General features: G+C 35.0%; 1 non-coding gene and 1 pseudogene across 1 annotated transcript; one reads left to right on the forward strand and one right to left on the reverse strand.

Annotated features, from left to right (window-relative positions):
• The first annotated feature begins 6,746 nt into the window (after positions 1–6,746).
• On the forward strand, positions 6,747–6,850 carry LOC125094580 (U6 spliceosomal RNA). The gene has a single exon (XR_007125593.1). It is a non-coding gene; the product is annotated as a U6 spliceosomal RNA (small nuclear RNA).
• A 12,140-nt stretch (positions 6,851–18,990) lies between these two features.
• On the reverse strand, positions 18,991–19,480 carry LOC125094056 (translationally-controlled tumor protein-like; annotated as a pseudogene).
• Between the last annotated feature and the right edge of the window lie 1,429 nt (positions 19,481–20,909).

Genomic DNA, 20,909 nt, shown 5'->3' on the forward strand with positions numbered 1-20,909 from the left:
CACCATGTAGTAACTGACTGGAATTTAATAAAAACTTGGAAAAAAAATAATACATACATACATACATACATACATGCAAACATACATACATACATACATACATGCAAACATACATACATACATACTGTGGGTGCAATAGTGTGACCAAATTTAATAATAATAATAACAACAACAACAATAATAATAAAGAGTCTCTTATGGTTTGTCTCCCTCTCTGGTTTTGTCTTGTTTCATTTCTTCCCTCTCTTCCCTTATGATCCTCTGCCTTCCAATATTCTTTTTGGTTGTTGTTATCGTTGTTCCAGATACCGTATTGTTTTTAGTTGCCATACATCCTTAGGCTCCACTTGGCTGTCTTTCTCAGAGTTTCCTCATTTTAATGGCCTTGACATTTTTTCAGGAGCATTGCTCAGGTGTTTTGCAAAATGTCCCTTAATTCAGGGATCTCTTTTTGATGATGAAACAGGGGTTACGGAAAGGAAGGCAACACAGATAAAATAACATTTTTCATCCATCATCTCAAAGGTTCATGCTATCAACATGTGATGGTAACAATCATCTTGTGGCACAGGTAGTCTTTTTCAGGTTGCTCAGTGTAATGTCATTCCCCTCCTCCATTTCCATACTGAATTGTTTGGAAAGAAGTCGTTCTCTGTAACCCACCATCAATGACTGGGAGCTAAGGACAGAGAATTGACATAGAGATTTGGAATTCTTCTGCTTTGGAAATAGTTCTCTTCTCCCCCATTTACTTCTTTTTTCAGTCATTTATTTGTATCAGTATGGGCTGATGTTTATTTTACAGTATGTTGTAAATGTACAATACATTCAGATTTGACCTTTGAGAGGACTTTCAGTTAGTTTCTGTGTCCCTTTGACATACCTTTTGTCTTTTAGGAACTTCCTCATGTTCTGACATTACGAGAAATTCCAAGCTCATATTGCATATTTAAAGCAAAAAGTCAGACATTATTGATTAACTGTTAACATGGATGTTTTCATAGGAAATCCCAAAGGCTCCTTAAAATACAAACACACCAAATGTAAAATGTACATTTAGTCAGTGGTAGGGCATTATGTAAATTTACAAAGTGAATTATATTTTTATACCAGCACCAGTTAGTTAGAAAAATAAATTACAGGTACAATTATATGCCAATATAAAAACACCATAAGTATTTAACCAACTGTATGCAATACCTTTCTCTTGGGAACAATAAGGCATTACTGAAATATCTTTAAAAAGAATGAAATAAATGAAGATCTATAGCATGTTCATGGATATAAAGACCCAGTATTTCTAACATAACCATTCTTCCCAAACTGAGGTACAGATTCAATGCAAGCCTCATCAGGCTGTGTATGTGTTATGTGTATGTGTGGTAAAGTGAGTGATAGGCTAATTTTAAAATTTATATGGAATTTCAAATTGTCTACAATATCCACAGCAATCTTTGCAAAGTAAAACGTTGCTATAGTAACATTATCTGTTTTCAGAGTTGTTGCAGTGCTTCAGTAATCAAGACAAGATAGTACTGGTATAATGTTCAACAGCTAGATCAATGAACAACTTAATAACTCTGGAAATAGGACAATATTTATAGGTTATTCATTTTTCAATAACAAAAAAATGGGTGAAATAGAAGTCTTTTGAAAATATGGTGTTGGGGGTTCTGGTTGGCTCAGTGAGTTGAGCCTCTGCCTTCGGCTCAGGTCATGGTCTCAGGGTCCTGGGATTGACCCCTGCATCTGGCTCTCTGCTCAGCAGGGGACCTGCTTCCTCCCTCCACCACCTGCCTCTGCCTGCTTGTGATCTCTCTGTCAAATAAATAAATAAAATCATTTTAAAATACATTTTTAAAAAAAGATGATATTGAAATACATGTATATATCTATATATTAAAATGGACCTTAATTTCAACTGTATAACATACTAAAGACAATTGAGTTAGGCTGTGGACCTGAGTGAAAAAAAAAAAACTCATAAAAGTTTTGCAAAAAAACATAGGGAAAAAATCTCCATGATGGAAACACATGAAAATTTCATAGACTATAGAAAAATGAAAAATTGATAAACAAAGCTCATCAAAAATAAAAATATCTGGGGCACCTGGGTGGCTCAGTGTGTTAAAGCCTCTGCCTTCAGCTCAGGTCATGATCCCAGGGTCCTGGGTTCAAGCCCCACATTGGGCTCTCTGCTTGGCAGGGGGCTTGCTTCCCCCTCTCTCTCTACTTGCCTCTCTGCCTACTTGTGATCTCTCTCTGTCAAATAAATAAAATCTTTAAAAAATAATAAAAATATCTTACTACACAAAGTCACTGCTAAGAAAATGAAACAGAATGGCTACAATTTACAATATTAACAAAAATGTGGAGTCACCAGAACTTTCAACCATTATTTGTGGGAAAGTGAAAATGGTACAAGAACTGTAGAAAAAGCTTTGGCTACTTCTTTTTAAAACAATGATCTAGAGTTCCCTCTCATGTTATGGTTCATAGCAAATGAGTAAAATGAATTTTTTAAAAAATGCATAGTTATGATGTTGTGAGAATAAAATAAGGAAAATAAACTAGTTGTGTACAGTCCTTTACAAAATTTTAGAGATATGCTTTAATTTAAAAAAAAAAAAAACAACTAAGTGTTTGAAAGCTCTTGACTATGTAAAACCATCTTAGAGCTAAACCTACATTTTTTTAAATTTCTTTTTTTAAATTTCTTTTCAGCATAACAGTATTCATTGTTTTTGCAGCACACCCAGTGGTCCATGCAATATGTGCCCTCCCTAATACTCACCACCTTGTTCCCCCAACCTCCCACCCCCTGCCCCCTCAAGACCCGCAGGTTGTTTTTCAGAGTCCATAGTCTCTCATGGTTCATCTCCCCTTCCAATTTCCCTCAACTCCCTTCTCCTCTCCACCTCCCCATGTCCTCCATGTTATTTGTTATGCTCCACAAATAAGTGAAACCATATGATAATTGACTCTCTCTGCTTGACTTTTTTCACTCAGCATAATCTCTTCCAGTCCCATCCATGTTGCTACAAAAGTTGGGTATTCATCCTTTCTGATAAAGGCATAATACTCCATAGTGTATATGGACCACATCTTCCTTATCCATTTGTCCATTGAAGGGCATCTTGAGTTCTTTCCACAGTTTGGCAACAGTGGCCATTGCTGCTATAAACATTGGGGTACAGATGGCCCTTCTTTTCACTACATCTGTATCTTTGGGGTAAATACCCAGTAGTGCAATGGCAGGGTCATAGGGAAGCTCTATTTTTAATTTCTTGAGGAATCTCCACACTGTTCTCCAAAGTGGCTGCACCAACTTGCATTCCCACCAACAGTGTAAGAGGGTTCCCCCTTCTCCACATCCTCTCCAACACATGTTGTTTCCTGTCTTGCTAATTTTGGCCATTTTAACTGGTGTAAGGTGGTATCTCAATGTGGTTTGAATTTGAATCTCCCTGATGGCTAGTGATGATGAACATTTTTTCATGTGTCTGATAGCCATTTTTATGTCTTCATTGGAGAAGTGTCTGTTCATGTCTTCTGCCCATTTTTGATATGATTATCTGTTTTGTGTGTGTTGAGTTTGAGGAGTTCTTTATAGATCCTGGATATCAGCCTTTTGTCTGTACTGTCATTTGTGAATATCTTCTCCCATTCCGTGGGTTGCCTCTTTGTTTTGTTGACTGTTTCCTTTGCTGAGCAGAAGCTTTTGATCTTGATGAAGTCCCAAAAGTTCATCTTCGCTTTTGTTTCCTTTGCCTTTGGAGACATATCTTGAAAGAAGTTGCTGTGGCAGATATCGAAGAGGTTACTGCCTATATTCTCCTCTAGGATTCTGATGGACTCTGTCTCACGTTGAGGTTTTTTATCCATTTCAAGTTTATCTTTGTGTACAGTGTAAGAGAATGGTCGAGTTTCATTCTTCTACATATAGCTGTCCAGTTTTCCCAGCACCATTTATTGAAGAGACTGTCTTTTTTCCATTGGATATTTTTTTCCTGTTTTGTCGAAAATTATTTGACCACAGAGTTGAGGGTCCATATGGCTCTCTACTCTGTTCCACTGGTCTATGTGTCTGTTCTTATGCCATGCTGTCTTGGTGATCACAGCTTTGTAGTAAAACTTGAAATCAGGTAACATGATGCCGCCAGTTTTATTTTTGTTTTTCAACATTTCCTTAGCAATTTGGGGTCTCTTCTGATTCTATACAAATTTTTGGATTATTTGCTCCAGGTCTTTGAAAAATGCTAGTAGAATTTTGATCAAAATGGCATTAAAAGCATAGATTGCTCTAGGCAGTATAGACATTTTAACAATGTTTATTCTTCTGATCCAAGAGCATGAAATGGTCTTCCATATTTTTGTGTCTTCTTCAATTTCTTTCATGAGTGTTCTGTAGTTCCTCAAGGACAGATCCTTTACCTCTTTAGTTAGGTTTATTCCCAAGTATCTTATGGTTCTTGGCAACAGTTATATGCCAGTAAGCTAGACGAAATGGATGCATTCCTGGAAAACTATAAACTCCCAAAATTGAACCAGGAAGAAATTGACAACCTGAATAGACCAATATCTAGTAACAAGATTGAAGCAGTGATCAAAAACCTCCCAAAAAACAAGAGCCCAGGACCTGACAGATTCCCTGGGGAATTCTATCAAACTTCCAAAGGAGAAATAACACCTATTCTTCTGAAGCTGTTTCAAAAAATTGAAGCAGAAGGAAAACTTCCAGACTCTTTTTATGAAGCCAGCATTACCCTGATCCCCAAACCAGGCAAAGACCCTACCAAAAAGGAGAATTTCAGACCAATATCATTGATGAATATGGATGCTAAGATTCTCAACAAGATCCTAGCAAACAGGATCCAACAGTACATTAAAAAGATTATCCACCATGACCAGGTGGGATTCATCCCTGGGTTACAAGGATGGTTCAACATTTGCAAATCAATCAATGTGATAGAACAAATCAACAAGAGAAGAGAGAAGAACCACATGGTCCTCTCAATTGATGCAGAAAAAGCATTTGACAAAATCCAGCATCCGTTCCTGATTAAAATGCTTCAAAGTATAGGGATAGAGGGAACACTCCTGAACTTCATAAAATCTATCTATGAAAGACCCATAGCAAATATCATCCTCAATGGGAAAAAGCTTGCAGCCTTCCCGTTGAGGTCAGGAACACGACAAGGATGCCCACTCTCACCACTCTTGTTCAACATAGTATTAGAAGTGCTAGCAATAGCAATCAGACAACAGAGAAATAAAAGGTGTCCAAATTGGCAATGAAGAAGTCAAACTTTCTCTCTTTGCAGATGACATGATTCTTTATATTGAAAACCCAAAAGACTCCACCCCCAAACCACTAGAACTCATACAGCAATACAGTAATGTGGCAGGATACAAAGTCAATGTACAGAAATCAGTGGCTTTCTTATACACTAACAATGAAAATACAGAAAGGGAAGTTAGAGAATCGATTCCATTTACTAAACCTACATTTTGATATTTAATAATAAAGTACATGCAAATTCATACAGATAGCACAATTAAATTTTCTGTCAAACTCATGTCCACAGTATTCAGATATGCTATATTTATAATAGAACATAGGCAAAGGCCAAAAGACATTGACTAAAACTTGAGTTTTTCCTTTTATTCTTCTCTACCTAAAATTAGGGAATCTCTACAAATTTATAAAATTTCTTAAATCAAAACTAAATCTCTAAATATTTATAAAAACCAAAATAAAATCAATGGAGTAATTAATTACAATTTTTCATATCTGAATCAGAAATCATTTTCCAGAAATTGTCATAGGATGTTTATTATTTGGAAGTAAATGGAGAAAGATAAGTAACAACAAAGTAAGATGTTGGATTCTCATAAGAGGCTAATTTGTTGTTGGTGTTGCTACGTGAAACAGGTTATAAATCCTACTGATCTGAACAGAGCTTTTACATTTAACAGGATATTGCTCTATTTAGAACTAGCCTGAGTTATCATTAATTCCTTTATTACAGCTTTCTAAATCTTCAAATACTATTACTAAATAAAGCCTTATATTATGAACATAGTGTGAAAAAATTCAAGCTTTATTTAAAGAGTAACTTTTTTCATCCTTGCTTCAATATATTTAAATAAGGAGTCACCAAATATGCTTATTTTTTTAAATATCACTCTTCAAAGTGTTTTAAATCCAACCAATAATAGTTGTGAGTTAATATGAGGATTTTTCTTATTTAGTATTTCATTAAGGATTATTCCTTAAGATTTCAAACTGATATTTAAAAAAAAAAAATCCTAGTGCATTAAATGATGGCATAGTCTATTTCTACACTCATTAATTATTTACTTCCTTTCTCTTTTCTATATCTCAGATATCAACTAAACATTGTAGGCAGTTAATTATATATATGTTATAATACTAATATTGCATATTAATACATATGTATTTATATATTTCCATCAAGACTCAGTAAGTTAATGAATTCAAAACTTTGTTAATTAAATTAATTTTTTGGTATCTTTAAAAATTGGTTAACTTAAGTTGGAAATTTCAAAACCTGGAAAGTTAAATATTATTGGAAAAGAATTTTCATAAAAGTATTTTATTTTGAAATATTTTCCAAGTATTTCATTTTCCCTTTTAAATCGGCAACGGTAAATTAAAATCAACACTGTAAATTGATTTACTCAAAGCATTAAAGATGTAATCTCAAAAGTTGATGGTTGAGGTTCACTTCAGCAACACATGGCTAAAACTGGAAGAATATTGAGAAGATGAGCATGGCTCATTTGTAAGAATGACACACAAATTCATGAAGCATTCCATATTAAACAAACAAAGGAGTTGATAATTCATCTGCTTCTTCCTATTTAAATGATGTATGAGGGCAATATCCAAACTTCAGCTACCCTGAAGAGAAATCAAATGACTTAAGAAATGAACATTTAAAATTGAATTTTTAAATCTAATATACTGGGACAATTTCCAGAAAAATAATTAGACCAATACTGGGAACATTTGGAACTTACTCATCAGTTCTTGAAAGTGTCTTCTAACAAGCAACTATTGCTGCATTTCTGTCCACCAAGGACTAACAAAATAATACTGCCAAAGTACTTGCCATTAACAACAACAACAACAATAAAAATCACCCCCTTGTCTCCATTAGCATTATATTGTAAACAAGGGGGATGTGCTTGAAAAGACAGAGCCAGACCATTAAAAAAAAATGTAAAAACCAACCGAGAACTAGCATCCTAAATCTATACCAGATACCCTATTTCAGTATTCCCTGGCAATAGTGAAATATTTATTTTATTAAAGTATTTTAAAATTTAACTTTTTGGGGCACCTGGGTGGCTCAGTCATTAAGCGGCTGCCTTCAGCTCAGGTCATGATCCCAGGGTCCTGGGATCAAGCCCTACATGCACTTGGCTCCCTGCTCTGCTTAGTGAGAAACCTGCATCTCCATCTCCCACTCTCCCTGCTTGTGTTTCCTCTCACTGTGTCTACCTGTAAAATAAATAAAATCTTTTTAAAAAAAAAATAAAAAATAGATTAAAAAATAAATTTTAACTTATCAAGTCAAACTTACATATCATAAAATACCCTCATTGTAGGTCTACATATATTTTATTTTTGTTAAGTTTATGGAGTTGTGCAATTATGAGTACAATACGGTTTTAGAATATTCCTCCCATTTCCTCAAAAAGCTCTCAAATGCATTCCACTGTACAGATGTACCATATTTTGGTTATCATTCACTGGTTCATAAACAATACATTGCTTCCAGGTTTGGGCTAGTATTATAATTCCTCCAAGAATTTCAAGTACATGTCTTTGTGTGAACGTTTTTATTTTTCTTAATCCCTATGGTAAATTTATGTGTAACTTTTAAGAAAATTTTCACACTAATTTCCCTAAGTGTCTGTAACACATTCCATTCCCACAAGTAAGTGGGGTAATTCCAGTACTTCACATCTTTAACCACACTAAATATTTTCTTTTTTATTACTGCATTTCTAGTGGATTGAGTGATATTTCTTTGTGGTTTTCATCTGCATTCCCCTAATGAATAACAATGCTAAGAACCTTTTCAATTTCCTGTGAGTCATCCATATGCTTTCTTCAATATATTGTAAAAATGTCTTTTTCTAGTTTTTTGTTGCTGTTGTTGGATTTTTCTCTTCTTATTAACGAGTCTTAAGAATTCTTCGTATATTTTGAATGCATTCTTTTAGAGATGCATGATAGCACACTTTCTTGCAGTCTGTGTTTTCTCTTTAATGGTTTCTTTTAAAAACATATACCTTTTCATTTTGATGAACCCTATTTTTTTTCCTTCTGTGAAACATGTTTCTGACTTCATATCTAAAACCATTTGCCCAAATGAAGGCCACACAGAATTTCTCCCCTGTTTTCTCTTAGAAGTTAAAAATAGATGTATTTTCTTACATTTATTTCTACAATCTCATTTTGAATTAGTTGTCAGATGGCATGAGGTAAGAGTATCAGTTCTTTTTTTTTTTTTTTTTTTTCCATGCACATAGCTAGCCAGTTGTCCAAACAAAAATTGTAGAAAAGACATGTCTATGTCCCCTAGAAGTATCTGGGCATATTGTTGGAAAAGTAATTGAACATTCATGTAAGGATTAATTAATTTATCCTCCAGTCTATCTGAATGAGTCTACATCCATCTTTTCTCTCTTATTCTGATCATTTGGCTAAAGTTTGTCATTTTTGTTAATCTGTTTAAATTGCCAACTTCTAATTTCATTGATTTTTCTATGTTTTCTGTCTTCTATTTCATTGAGTTATGTTTTCTTCTTAATTATCTTCTTTCTTCAGCTTGGTTTATGCTTAGCTTGTTCTTCGTTTGCTTTTTTTTTAAATATAGGATATTGACACAATCTATTTTCCACTAAACATTAATTTAGGCGCATTTCATAAAACTTATAAATTTGTGGGTTTGTTTTTTAATTCAATTTCACCCAGTTCAAAATCTTTTCTGATACCCTTTTGTGTTTTGTTTTTGAACCATGTGGTTGCTTAGAAGTGTGTGGTTTGTTTCTAAATATTGTGATGATCATCTACCATCAGTAGGTTTCACAGTTAAATATATGAATTAGTGGGTTTGTATAGGATGTCATTATTTTCTTGTTACACCTGCTTATTAGAAAGACTATTTTTCTAACATATATTTGAATAGTTCCCTTTGTATTTGAAAATTTATGTAATTTTATGGGGATCCTTGGGTGGCTCAGTAAGTTAAGCATCCAACTCTTGACTTCAGCTCAGATCATGATCTCAGGGTCATGAGACTGACCCTCAAGTTGGGCTCTCATGGAGCCTGCTTAAGATTCCCCCTCTAATCTCCCTTTCTGCTCCCCTCCCATCTAAAAAAAAAGGAAAACTTTTTAACAAATAAAAATTGATAAAATTTGGGGCACCTGGGTGGCTCAGTGGTTTAAGCCGCTGCCTTCGGCTCAGGTCATGATCTCGGGGTCCTGGGATCGAGTCCCGCATCGGGCTCTCTGCTCAGCAGAGAGCCTGCTTCCCTCCGTCTCTCTGCCTGCCTCTCTGTCTACTTGTGATCTCTCTCTGTCAAATAAATAAATAAAATCTTTTAAAAAAATTGATAAAATTTATTTTTCTGTATCTTTAAATGCTTTACAAATCAGTAATATGAAATATGGAAGACTAATCTATCTTTCCTTGTTCAGTAAATATATTTCTCCTTTCTTCACACATACACCCCTTAGAGATAGACATGTACAAATAATGTTTAAGCTGTTTTCTCTTTAGATCAATTATAAGGGCTTCATATATAATAATTGATTTTGTACAAATATGAAAGTTAATTGCACTATCAGGACAGGGAAGACCATCTTTCCCAAATCTTCTAAATAACTCAAGGGAAAGTACGTTCCCCCACAATTTTTTTTATTTGTGTTGTAAATATCCTTAATAGGTATGTTGTTAATGAAAATCTATTGAGTATCCATTCTGTAGTCAACATAAGACTAAGCAATATAGTTCAATACAGCCTCCTGTTACTTTTATCTGGGTATCTTCGACTATGATTTACATCTATTCAACTACTGAACTGCATCCAGTTGGATGTAATACTCCACAGATTTTCATGCCCTATATGATTCCTACTTCTTCTTTCTGATATTTTGCTTTCAGAGACTGTAAAGCTAAGCTCTTTAGAGACTTTCAGCCATAAATATTTAGCTGTTTCTACAGTTTTTGTCTATCTAGGAGTAAAATACAAAGCACCAGTATTCAGACCTTTCTTTTTGTTCTCTTCTCTATCTAAAAGGAGGGGCACCTGGTTGGCTCAGTCCATAGAGTATGTGACTGTTTATCTCAGGATTGTGAGTTTGAGCCCCTCCTTGGGTATAGAGGTTACTTAGAAATAAAATCTTAAAAGAAAAAAAGAAAGAAAGAAAGAAAGAAAGAAAGAAAGAAAGAAAGAGAAAGAAAGAAAGAAAGAAAGAAAGAAAGAAAGAAAGAAAGAAAGAAAGAAAGAAAGAAAGAAAGAAAATGACTATGCTGAAAATTTAGGCAACCCATTACTACTTAATGGGTTGACGGCTATTTTGGGTGTCCACCAGATGTCTTTATTCACAATTTTTCAGATTCATTCTTGGATTTTCTCAGCTATTTTGTACCATATTTACAGATCTTGCATTAAATGCATATAGCTAGGTCAACATGAGTTTCAGTTGGCATGATTGAAAATGCAAGAGGTTTGGGCCTGACAATTGTTTCTGGAACTGAATTTTTGAACTTTTGACTCTAACTCTTCATTGTTTTTAGATCAGAGCTCTTCTTCTGTGGATTACCTCTTAATTGGTATGGAAGCTCATAATTGCAGTCATTCTTTGGAATCCTTTTATCAGGGGTACTCATGCAGAGACTTAAAATACATCCAAAACCATCTATCTGAAAATATGCATACAGATTATTTTCTGCCTCAATTAAAGTCCAGCTCAGATGGCTAATGTTCTTTGAGTCAGCTATAAAATGATTAGCCTTCTACCATCAATTCAAGATGACAGGCATCCTTTTAAAATTCTGTTCCTAAAAAATAAAATAAAGTAAAACAAAACAAAAAATAAAATAATAATAAAATGAAATAAAATAATTCTATTTCTGCTTAGCTTAACACCTGCATCTCAGGTGCAGTAATTTGTTCTCAGAAATGTTGCTTTCTTCTTCTCTAACTAGACATTCTGTATGTGTGTTTTCAGTGGTTAGGGGTTCTTATCTTTTATTATTTTCTAATTAGCATATTTGATTTATTTCTTGTCTAAATAGTAACAGTGGTTTAATTAGCTGATCCCTTAACATTCTTGTTCAAAACATTTTAGTCAATCTGCTAGCTTTTGGCAATGTCTCATTTAGGGTGAGAGCCTTGGTTATATAACTAGAAAGCTCAGAAGGGCAAGCCCTTCAGAGGTAACAGACACTGAAATTACAGTTTTCATGGACACTTCATCAAGCTATTTATTGCAAAGCCTAAACTTCTAAACTTCTGATGATAACTGGAAGATAAATGGTCCCAGAGGAGTAACAGAAACTTCTGGACTATGCAGGTTGTCACTCACTCCTCAAAATAAGGAAGAACTTTGATTGGAAATTCTTCTGGTGGATTTCTGGATTCCTAACACCTTAATCATGTTCCCTAGAATTATATCCTGTGATGGGGAATCAGCTTCAAGGGTTTTAGAATGATCATGCTCTGACAGAAAATTTTTAGGAAGAAGAGGAAAAAAGATAGGGAAGGAGACAGTTCTAAGGAAGAATGAGGTTTTTTAGAATGCAACGTGAGCTCATCCACACAGGTATTTCTAGAACATGTGTTTTATTGCTGAGTACATTTCATGTTGAGGCTGGAGGATTGGCCTTTTGTTCATCCAGCTCAGCAGCTCAGTATCAATCAGCCATAGGCTATAGGCTACTTAGGTGAGCAAGTGTTGGAAAGAAGGAAGAAAAAGATTTTAAAACCATCCATCCTCAGATGCTTATTCAAGTTGATTCAGGGACAATTCTCAAGAGAAGAATATAGCTGGATACCAGTAGCATCCTATCATCATGTCAGTTTAGGTGAGGAGGGGTAGCTAGCTGGTGGGGAAGGGGTGCACCAGCCCACTAAAGGAAGCTGGGATAGAGCACCAATAGTGTCTCCTGCACTGGATAAATGAGACATGTATTCCTGGTTTGCTTGGGTATTTTTACAGAGGAAACAAAAGTATGGATAAAAAGAAGGGAATTGCCATATGAGTCCTGAAAATGTGATAACAGCCCAATTAAACATGCTAGTATTTAGGTAATTGGGCTCCTTTTCTCAGGATTATTTCCGATTACCTCAGCCTTTAGAAGGACATTTGAAGTAGTTTATCAACTGACTTATCATATTTTTTCCTGTGTCCAGATAGATTTCTAATAAAATATCTGAGTTGTTATATTTCATTTGGCTTTATGACAGACTTTTTCTCTATTCATCCAATTGAATGCATATCAAAGTGTTAAATGTAAAAATATTTAAAGGGGTATTGAGGCTTTCACATTTTCAAGTACTTTATTGGGTTGAAATTATAGAAAACCATGATATGGTTTTTGAACTATAGACTCAAGTTCTAAAGTTGCACTTTTATTTCACTCTTTGTGTTGCCTTTATGAGTAGCTTGCAAATAATACCTCTTCTTCACCAGGTGGCTTCTTGCCAACAGAGGATGCTCCAGAGTTCTTTACATGTGGTGACTAGAGAAGGTGCCTACTGCTTCCTGTGCTTTCTGCGTCTGTCTTCCACATTCTGGCAACTGCCCTTAGTCCTGGGAGTGGCAGCAGTTGCTCTGTCTCCCCTTTCTATGTTATCCCAGAGCATGTATTTCATGTTAGAAAACACAGTCATCGTTTCTTTGTTAAATCAGTAGTACTCTTCAGAATATAAATGTACAAAGCCAAAATTATATTTTGTGTGAACAAGAAGAAAGGAAGGAATTAAGGTAAGGAGTGAAGCGGGGAGGGATGGAGGGTGGGAAAGAGGGAAGGAGAGAGGAGAGTAAAGTGGTGAGGGAGGGAGGAAGAAGAAAGGAAAGAAGAATGAAAGTGTAATATAGTTTAGTTTGGTTTTGTTTTTCTTTTTTTTTTTTTCTTTCCAGCTGGAAATGGGAAATCGTTGGTTATTCACAGAATTAATCCTTTAAATAAACTGAACTATTTCATTTCCTTTATGTTATAATGTATGTAATTTTGAGTGTTAAAATATTTAAGAGAATAAATTTGTTATTAGACTTCTGGAAGTTTTAACTACATATAAATCTTACAGATGAGGTTGCATAATAATAAATACATCATAAGTTAAAAACACCATGAATTGAAATGTAACTGATATACCTACCCAATAGAACACCATAACTTAGCCAAGCCTATCTGAAATGTTTCCAGAACACTTAGATTAGACAGCATTTGGGAAAAATCATCTTCCACAGAGACTATTTGATAAGTGTTGAATATCTACTGAATACTGCACTGAAAGTGAAAAACAGAATGGTTAAAGGGGTGCAGAATGGTTGTAAGTGTATCAGTTGTTTACCCCTGAAATCACATGGTTGAGAAGGAGTTGCTGCTCACTGCCATAAGACAGCATCACATGAAAATGATATACTACATATTGCTAGCCCAGGGAAAGACCAAAATTCAATGTAAAGTTTCTATTGAATGATATTGCTTTTGCACAATTGGAAGAATCAAAAAATTGTAAGGTGACCCATTGTAAGTTGGAGACCATCTGTATAGTGCAATGAATATTAAATTCAAGATATTTTTTGAAATATTCAATAGTGTTAGGTTCATTAATTGTGTAAGTGCTATAAAGTAATTAGAGTAATATTAATTTTCTAGTGATACCAAAATTGGGAATTATTATATGTGTGGAACTGTACCACATGTAAATATCAAGCATTGTAAAACATTTTTTAAAATGTTTTAAATTTAAATTTTTTAAAATGTCATCTGTGACCTTCACTAATGAGTAAAAAAGAATATTTACACTTATAAATTTATGCCTCTGTAAATTAACTAGGGTCACAAAGAAAAAATGTAGCAAATGAAAAATAAGATAAAACATTCTAATGGAGTTTGATTTTAGACTCAAATATTATATGTTGTTAATATTCAATAGGAAAGGATGTAAATAATGAACTTCCATAATAAAAAAGTCATAGCAAACATTAGAATTTTTTAAGTATTTATAGTAAGTCAATTATCTAGACATTGTGCTTACTGAGACTTTTTGGTCTCAAAAGAGGTATTTAAGGTATTACTTTTATTTTCATTTTTCGGAAGAAAAAGCCAAGGCACAGAGCTATTTCATTGCTTACTCCTGACTCAATATTACTATGTTTAAGTGAGTTGTTCTCTTTTCAAATAAAGGTACAAAAGTTATCTCCTAATCAACAACTCTGTCTTGAATCGCTAACCTTTATATAAATTACCTGTGTCCTCTTCTTTTATTTTTTAAAGATGTGTTTATTTGAAAGAGAGAGAGAGAGAGTGCATGCACATGAAGGGGGGTGGGAGGGGCAGAGGGAGAGGGAGAAGGAAAGAAGCAGACTCCCTACTAAGTGGGGAGCCTGACACTTGGGGTTTGATCCCATGACCCTGAAATCATGACCTGAGCCAATATCAAGTGTCAGATACTCACACCAAAGCTGTCCAGGCATCCCTACCTGTGTTCTCTTCTTAAACTGGATAACTTCTAAGTAGAAAGATAACTTACTTAGGTATTTTTATATGTACAATGAACAGTTTTTATAAAACATTTGTTTGTGACTGTCTGAGTCAGGAAAACCTGGAAACTCTTTGTACATGTACAAATTTTATGTACATAAAATTTATATAAATTATAATGTACATAATTATATGTACATAAAATTTATATAAAATTAACAACTTTAAATGCCATAATTTGCAGGAAAATCCATAGTTCCTGGCTTTCAACAGTAAAATGATATTTATGCAATGTACTTGTAATAACTTTCTATTGCTACAAAACAAATTCTACAAATTTAGTGACTTAAAATATCACTTTTTTTTTTTTTTTAATGTTATTGTTCTGGAGGTCCTAAGTCTGGAATGGGTTTGCTTGGAGCTAAAATCCAGAACCATGCTCCCTCTGGAACTCTAGAGGGAGTCCTTTCCTTTGTCTTTTCCAGACTTTCCAAGTCATCAGCATTCCCAGGCTTTTTGATCCATCCCTCCATCTTCAAAACCATCAATGAAGTTCTTCTAATCTCTCTCTTACTCTGACCCTGTATTCTGTGGTCACATCTCCTCTAATACTGACAACTCTGCTTTCCTCTTATGAACACCTTCATGATTACAGTGGATATCCTGTGTAATGCAGGATAATCTTTCCATCTCGAGACCCTTAACTTAATCATATCGACACAATCTTTTTGTCTTATAAAGTAGTACATGCACGGATGTAGGAGTCAGGACATGGACATCCTTCAAGGTGAATTTTTATGTCTATTTACAACTAATGTTCATTCCCTGATTTAGTATATATTTGTTCAGCCCTGAACATGTTCCTGACATTATTCTAAGTATGGGAATAGCACTAAACAAAAGGCCAAACTCTGTCCCATCCTGGAGTTTACAGTCTAGTAAAGAAGACAGAAACTAAACAAAACTATGTAAAGAATACATAATGTATCAGACGATGATAATGTTCAGAGGAAAAATTACACAGGAAAGCAAAGTATAGAGAGGTAAGGGTTCTATAATATAAATAGTGTGAGTAGAAAAGACCACTCTCAGAAGCAAAAATCCCATGGTAGCAAGGGCTTCAGGGAGGAGCATGTCAGGTGTGTGTGAGTGAGAGTAGTGGGATCTGAGGTCTGTGAGGAATAAACAGGGAGCCAGACTTTGCAGGGCCTGATAACACACGTCTGTAACTTTGGCCAATTAGGGGTGATTCTCAGTGAGTGACATCTTGGTAATAAGCAGTATTTTAATAAAGCCAGCTTGGATTTTAACAGGTCCATTATGGCTGTTACTAAGAAAATAGATGGAAGGAGAAAGAGAATAAATAGAAAAGATTAATTATAGACCGCTAAAATAATCCAAGACAGGGACACCATAAATTGAAAATGAAAAGAGAAATAGAGAGGCAGAGTGTGTGTGTGTGTGGTGGAAGTTCAAGTGCTAGAATCTGGATTAGAGCTCAGCTGGGATGTGTTAATATGAGATATCTCTGGGCTATACAAGTGGTGGTGTCTATTATAGATGGGTATAGAAAGGTGGAATTCAGGGAAAGAGTCCTGGAACAGCTGCAAATTATCAAACTATGAGATGATAAATGAATCCATGAAACAGAATGAGATCACCAAGGACATGTGCGCAGACAAAAGATTCAAATACTGTGCCCAGGGGCACTCTGCATTCAAGTGTCTCAGAACATCCAGACACTGATGAACTTACAGAAATAACGTTAAGTTTTTCATAATTATTAGATACCATCTGTAATTGTTATGTGTATGTATTTATTATTTTTACAAGAAACTAAATCATGTGAATTGTTTATTAAAATGGCATATTACATTATTTCAACAAATTATATTTTTTCATCCTATACAGCTTACCATTTTTACCAAGTATTAAAAGTTAACAAATTAAAAGACTTTCACTCTATTTTTCACACAATATTTTCAAATTATTGAACCACTTAATAATTTCTCTACTTGTGTCTATAGAAGTAGATGTGGCCATTTCAAACAGTTTCATTTCAAACAAAGTATCACTTCCAAATTCTGTAACAGTCTAAATCTTTTGGTAATTTCATTTATTTAGTTTATTGACTCTCTCATTTTTATGGTTTGTCAAATTTTCAGTTTTAGTAACTAAATATTGTTCTCTTTGTAAACCTAAAGAAAGTATTAACATCGTTGGTAAACTATTACTTATTAAAGTCAAGTTTCTTTTTAAAAATTGTTTTATTTTGCCCATCCTTTAATTAGCATCAGAAATGTTCTAAGCTGCTCTGATTTTGCATCCAAAAATGTCAAGGATTTATGACTTTATATTTAAGGAGAATATAAAAATATTTATTCTTGCAGTATTATCTCTTAAGTCAGGATATTTATTTTTAATATTCCAATAATTTTGTGTTTATAAATATCAACACACTCCATGCTTACTACTCACATGCAATGACAATAAGCCAAAACTAAAGTAAAGAGTCATTGTAATTGGTGGTAATTTTATAATTCAAGTTATCGGTATTATACTTTATATAATTTATTAATCTTACACTTTCAAAATTAATATTATATAGATAACCAACTGATAGGGAAACTTACCAATATTTTAAAACAAGTATATCTATGTCTTACTTCCATCCCATGGAGTGAACAACCTTTTTAGGTATAATGGTTTTGAAAACCACTTTTAAGGACTACCCTGAAAGAAGCAGAAAATCCTACAAATGTGCAAGTCTATTCCAACAGGAGGTAAAGATCACCAGTGCCAAGAACTTCAAAAAGAGGACATACAGATTAGATAGATAGATAGATAGATAGATGATAAATAAGAAAGAATGTGAATTTATGTGTATGTGTGTTATCTATATGTATATACATACCTCAGATACTTAATCTTAGTAATCTTTCTTAGTCATGGGAATGATTACAAACAGCCTTTGTGCTCCTGCAGCCCTCTATATTCAAGACTCAAAATTGTAGTCAAGAACATCAGACTGATGGACTTAGGTCAAATACTCATTTCTTAGCCAAGGAACAGATATAGGAACATCTTTTACCTATGGGTTCAGTAGTACAAGTTGCATCCCTACATCCCACTTACCTGAGGATGAGGCAGAAGGAGAAAACTAAATGATTAATTTATCCAGTGCTTCCTCAAAACATGTGCTAAAAACCTGGAAAACACAATTACAAGCCTATAACTGTATCCACTGCAGTTGTTACTGTTTCTTATTTGCGACTTGAGTATCATGGATGGCTCCATGTTCTTTCCCAAAACACTGTCCTCTCCTGGGCAGCTTTACTGCTGGCTGCCTCACATTTGGATTATACCAGATGGGGCTTCCACCTATTTCGGTTGTGGTCCTTATAAAGTCTTTAGGGAAGAGCCGGCAGACTTTTTCCAATGGTTTAGCTTATTCCAACTCCAGATCCTATATTAACTGTAATTCCTTGCATGCCTAGTTTGGCTTTCATGCCCAACGCAGAATCACTTGGAAGCTTTACTGGGCACTCCTGTCCCTCTTCATTCTCTAGCAAGGAAGTAAAAGTATAGAAGTCTTATCCAAAGAAGTCTTTGGGAATTTCCTTTTCTCTTGTTGGTAAGTTAACTTGATTCAGGATTTCCTGTCTATGTGTTTTTTCGTTCCCTGGTAAGGATTCAAAGACAGTGAGCCATCTCACAAATAAGAAACTCAAAGACCATAATAGAGGAAAACTTTGTAACCATTATTTACTTCAAGGGTGCCCATAATCAATAACATCCTGGGAAAAACCCTTCAACACAGTAAAGAGGAGTCTAGTTGTTTTACAATGCAAATACTACTGTTTTGTCCATAGCTCCCAATTTCCTTTACTTCTAAATATATACCTGGCCCAGGTTTGTGCTCATTGTTCTCTATCTTCCTCCTTTCCCAAAATTATCATAACCTGATGGAATAATTCCAAGTCAGCAGGACATTTATGTTCTGAGAGTCTATTTATTATTTTATTCTTCAGTTTGTCCAATGGCTTATAGCATCACCCTGAAATTATTTTTGATCATGAGTCTTTAATATCAGTTGTTTATTTTGGGTCTATTCTCTTCTTTCCAAGATCTGGCCAATCTCGCTTTTGTACCCACAAGTCCTATGATTATTTCATTTATTATTATTAGCAAATTTAGAGACTCTGGCTACAGAAAAGGCCTTCTTATGATTAGGAAATCACATATGGGTTCACATGATCTTCACAGGAGTCCAGCAGAGCAACGATGTCATTTGAATTCATGTTTTCACCAATAATGAACTGGTAGTTTTTTAAAATTGCAAGGATGTACTTGCTTTGTTTCTCAGCCCCTGTCATAAAAGGTTTTACTCTTTCTGGACTCTGTTCTTCAAGCTGGCTTTTGACTAATTTCATGTAAACTTTGACGCAGTTCTTACAGGCTTCTTTTGGTAAAGCTGGTTTCCTACAAGTGATGATTCAGGACAATATCAACACCCATGATGACTGTGCTTTAGGTATGTTGGCCCTCGGGGCCCCCAGTGGAGGCATTTCCACCAAGGAGCAAGTCATCAATGTTATCCTCTGTCCTACTGATCACCTTCTCCTCTACCTTCAGGCACAGCCCCTCTGCGATCTTCCAGATCTTGTAGAAGGTGGAGAACAGCTCATCATGGCTGATAAGGTGCCGGTTGATGATCATGATGGCAGCTGGAGAAACATGACTGAGCCGGGAGGTCTGAACCTGCCTGTGCAACCAGAGCTGTACTGGGTGGGTGGGGGCACCAGGAGGAGTGGCAAGTTTTGTTTTTTTGGTTTTTTTCTTTTTTTGTTGTTATTGTTTTGTTTTGTTTTAACACAGCAAAGGTAACTGAAGATATGAAAGAGGGGAAAAAAGCTGGAACAAGCAATGATCTATAAAAATAGTCGACAAACATGGTAAATTTTTTACCTAATCAAAGGAGAATGCTATGAGTTGACTCATTTTTTTTAAACATTAAAAAACCTAGAATTGGGGGCACCTGGGTGGCTCAGTGGGTTAAAGCCTCTGCCTTCAGCTCAGGTCATGATCCCAGGGTCCTGGGATCGAGCCCCACATCAGGCTCTCTGCTCAGCAGGGAGCCTGCTTCCTCATCTCTCTCTGCCTGCCTCTCTGCCTACTTGTGGTCTCTGTCTGTCAAGTAAATAAATAAAATCTTAGGAAAAAAAAAAAAAAAACCCTAAAATTGTCCCAAAGCAGGTATATTCCATAGGACCAAATCAACATGCTCTTATTTGAAGCAGGAGGTATGTGGAGTACAAGGTGGTAAGAGCACAGCACAAATTTATGCCAAATATTAGAGCTGAAGGAAAAAATAAAACCACATATATACTTCATTTTGCCAGAAATAGGCATTTTGTGTGGAAAAAGAGAAAGAGATGCTGGTTCAAGCACCAACTGTTTAAGCACCAACTGTTGACAGCTGAACATAGGTAAGTTGCTAGATTAGAAACCTTATGCGGTTTTGTTGTTGGTAGACTGATGTCTTCCTGAGCAGAAGTAAGGACACGGAGTTAGGACCATGGATGAGAAAGTGACAAAAGAAGAGTGACAAGATCACAGCTACCTGGTGTCCTGGCTCTCCTCTCTGCCCCCTCCCATATGGAATATTTAAGCAAAGTTCAAGCAGTTATGATCCTGAGAATGTAAGGATCTTTCTCACATCTAGAATGACAAGGAATTATGTTTTGAGAAAGGAGAACATTTGACAAGGTACTTGTCTGTGACATGAAGCAAATCTAAGAAAATGCAAGTTTTCTGCAAGAAATAAAAGAAGTGATAAAAGGCTCTCAAACACAGAAAAGAAAACTTAGGTAATACAACACTGAAAAGAATAGAAAAAAATCCATTGTGAATAGCTACCATGTAAAAAGAGGACAAGACGTCTGAAAACTCAGAGAAATAAAGATGGATTTGAGGAAACCAATCCAAGTTAAATTAAAGGAGCCAATACATAGAGAGATGAGAGGCAGAATGATCACTGTGGGAGTCAGAATAAAGACTGCATATATGTGTAGTACCAACCTAGTAAAATATGGCTTCCAGACTTGTATGTAAACCTCTGGCTAGAAAAAGCAACGATCATTTAGAG

Source organism: Lutra lutra, chromosome 2 (assembly GCF_902655055.1).
Source record: "Lutra lutra chromosome 2, mLutLut1.2, whole genome shotgun sequence".
Taxonomy (NCBI): Eukaryota; Metazoa; Chordata; class Mammalia; order Carnivora; family Mustelidae; genus Lutra; species Lutra lutra.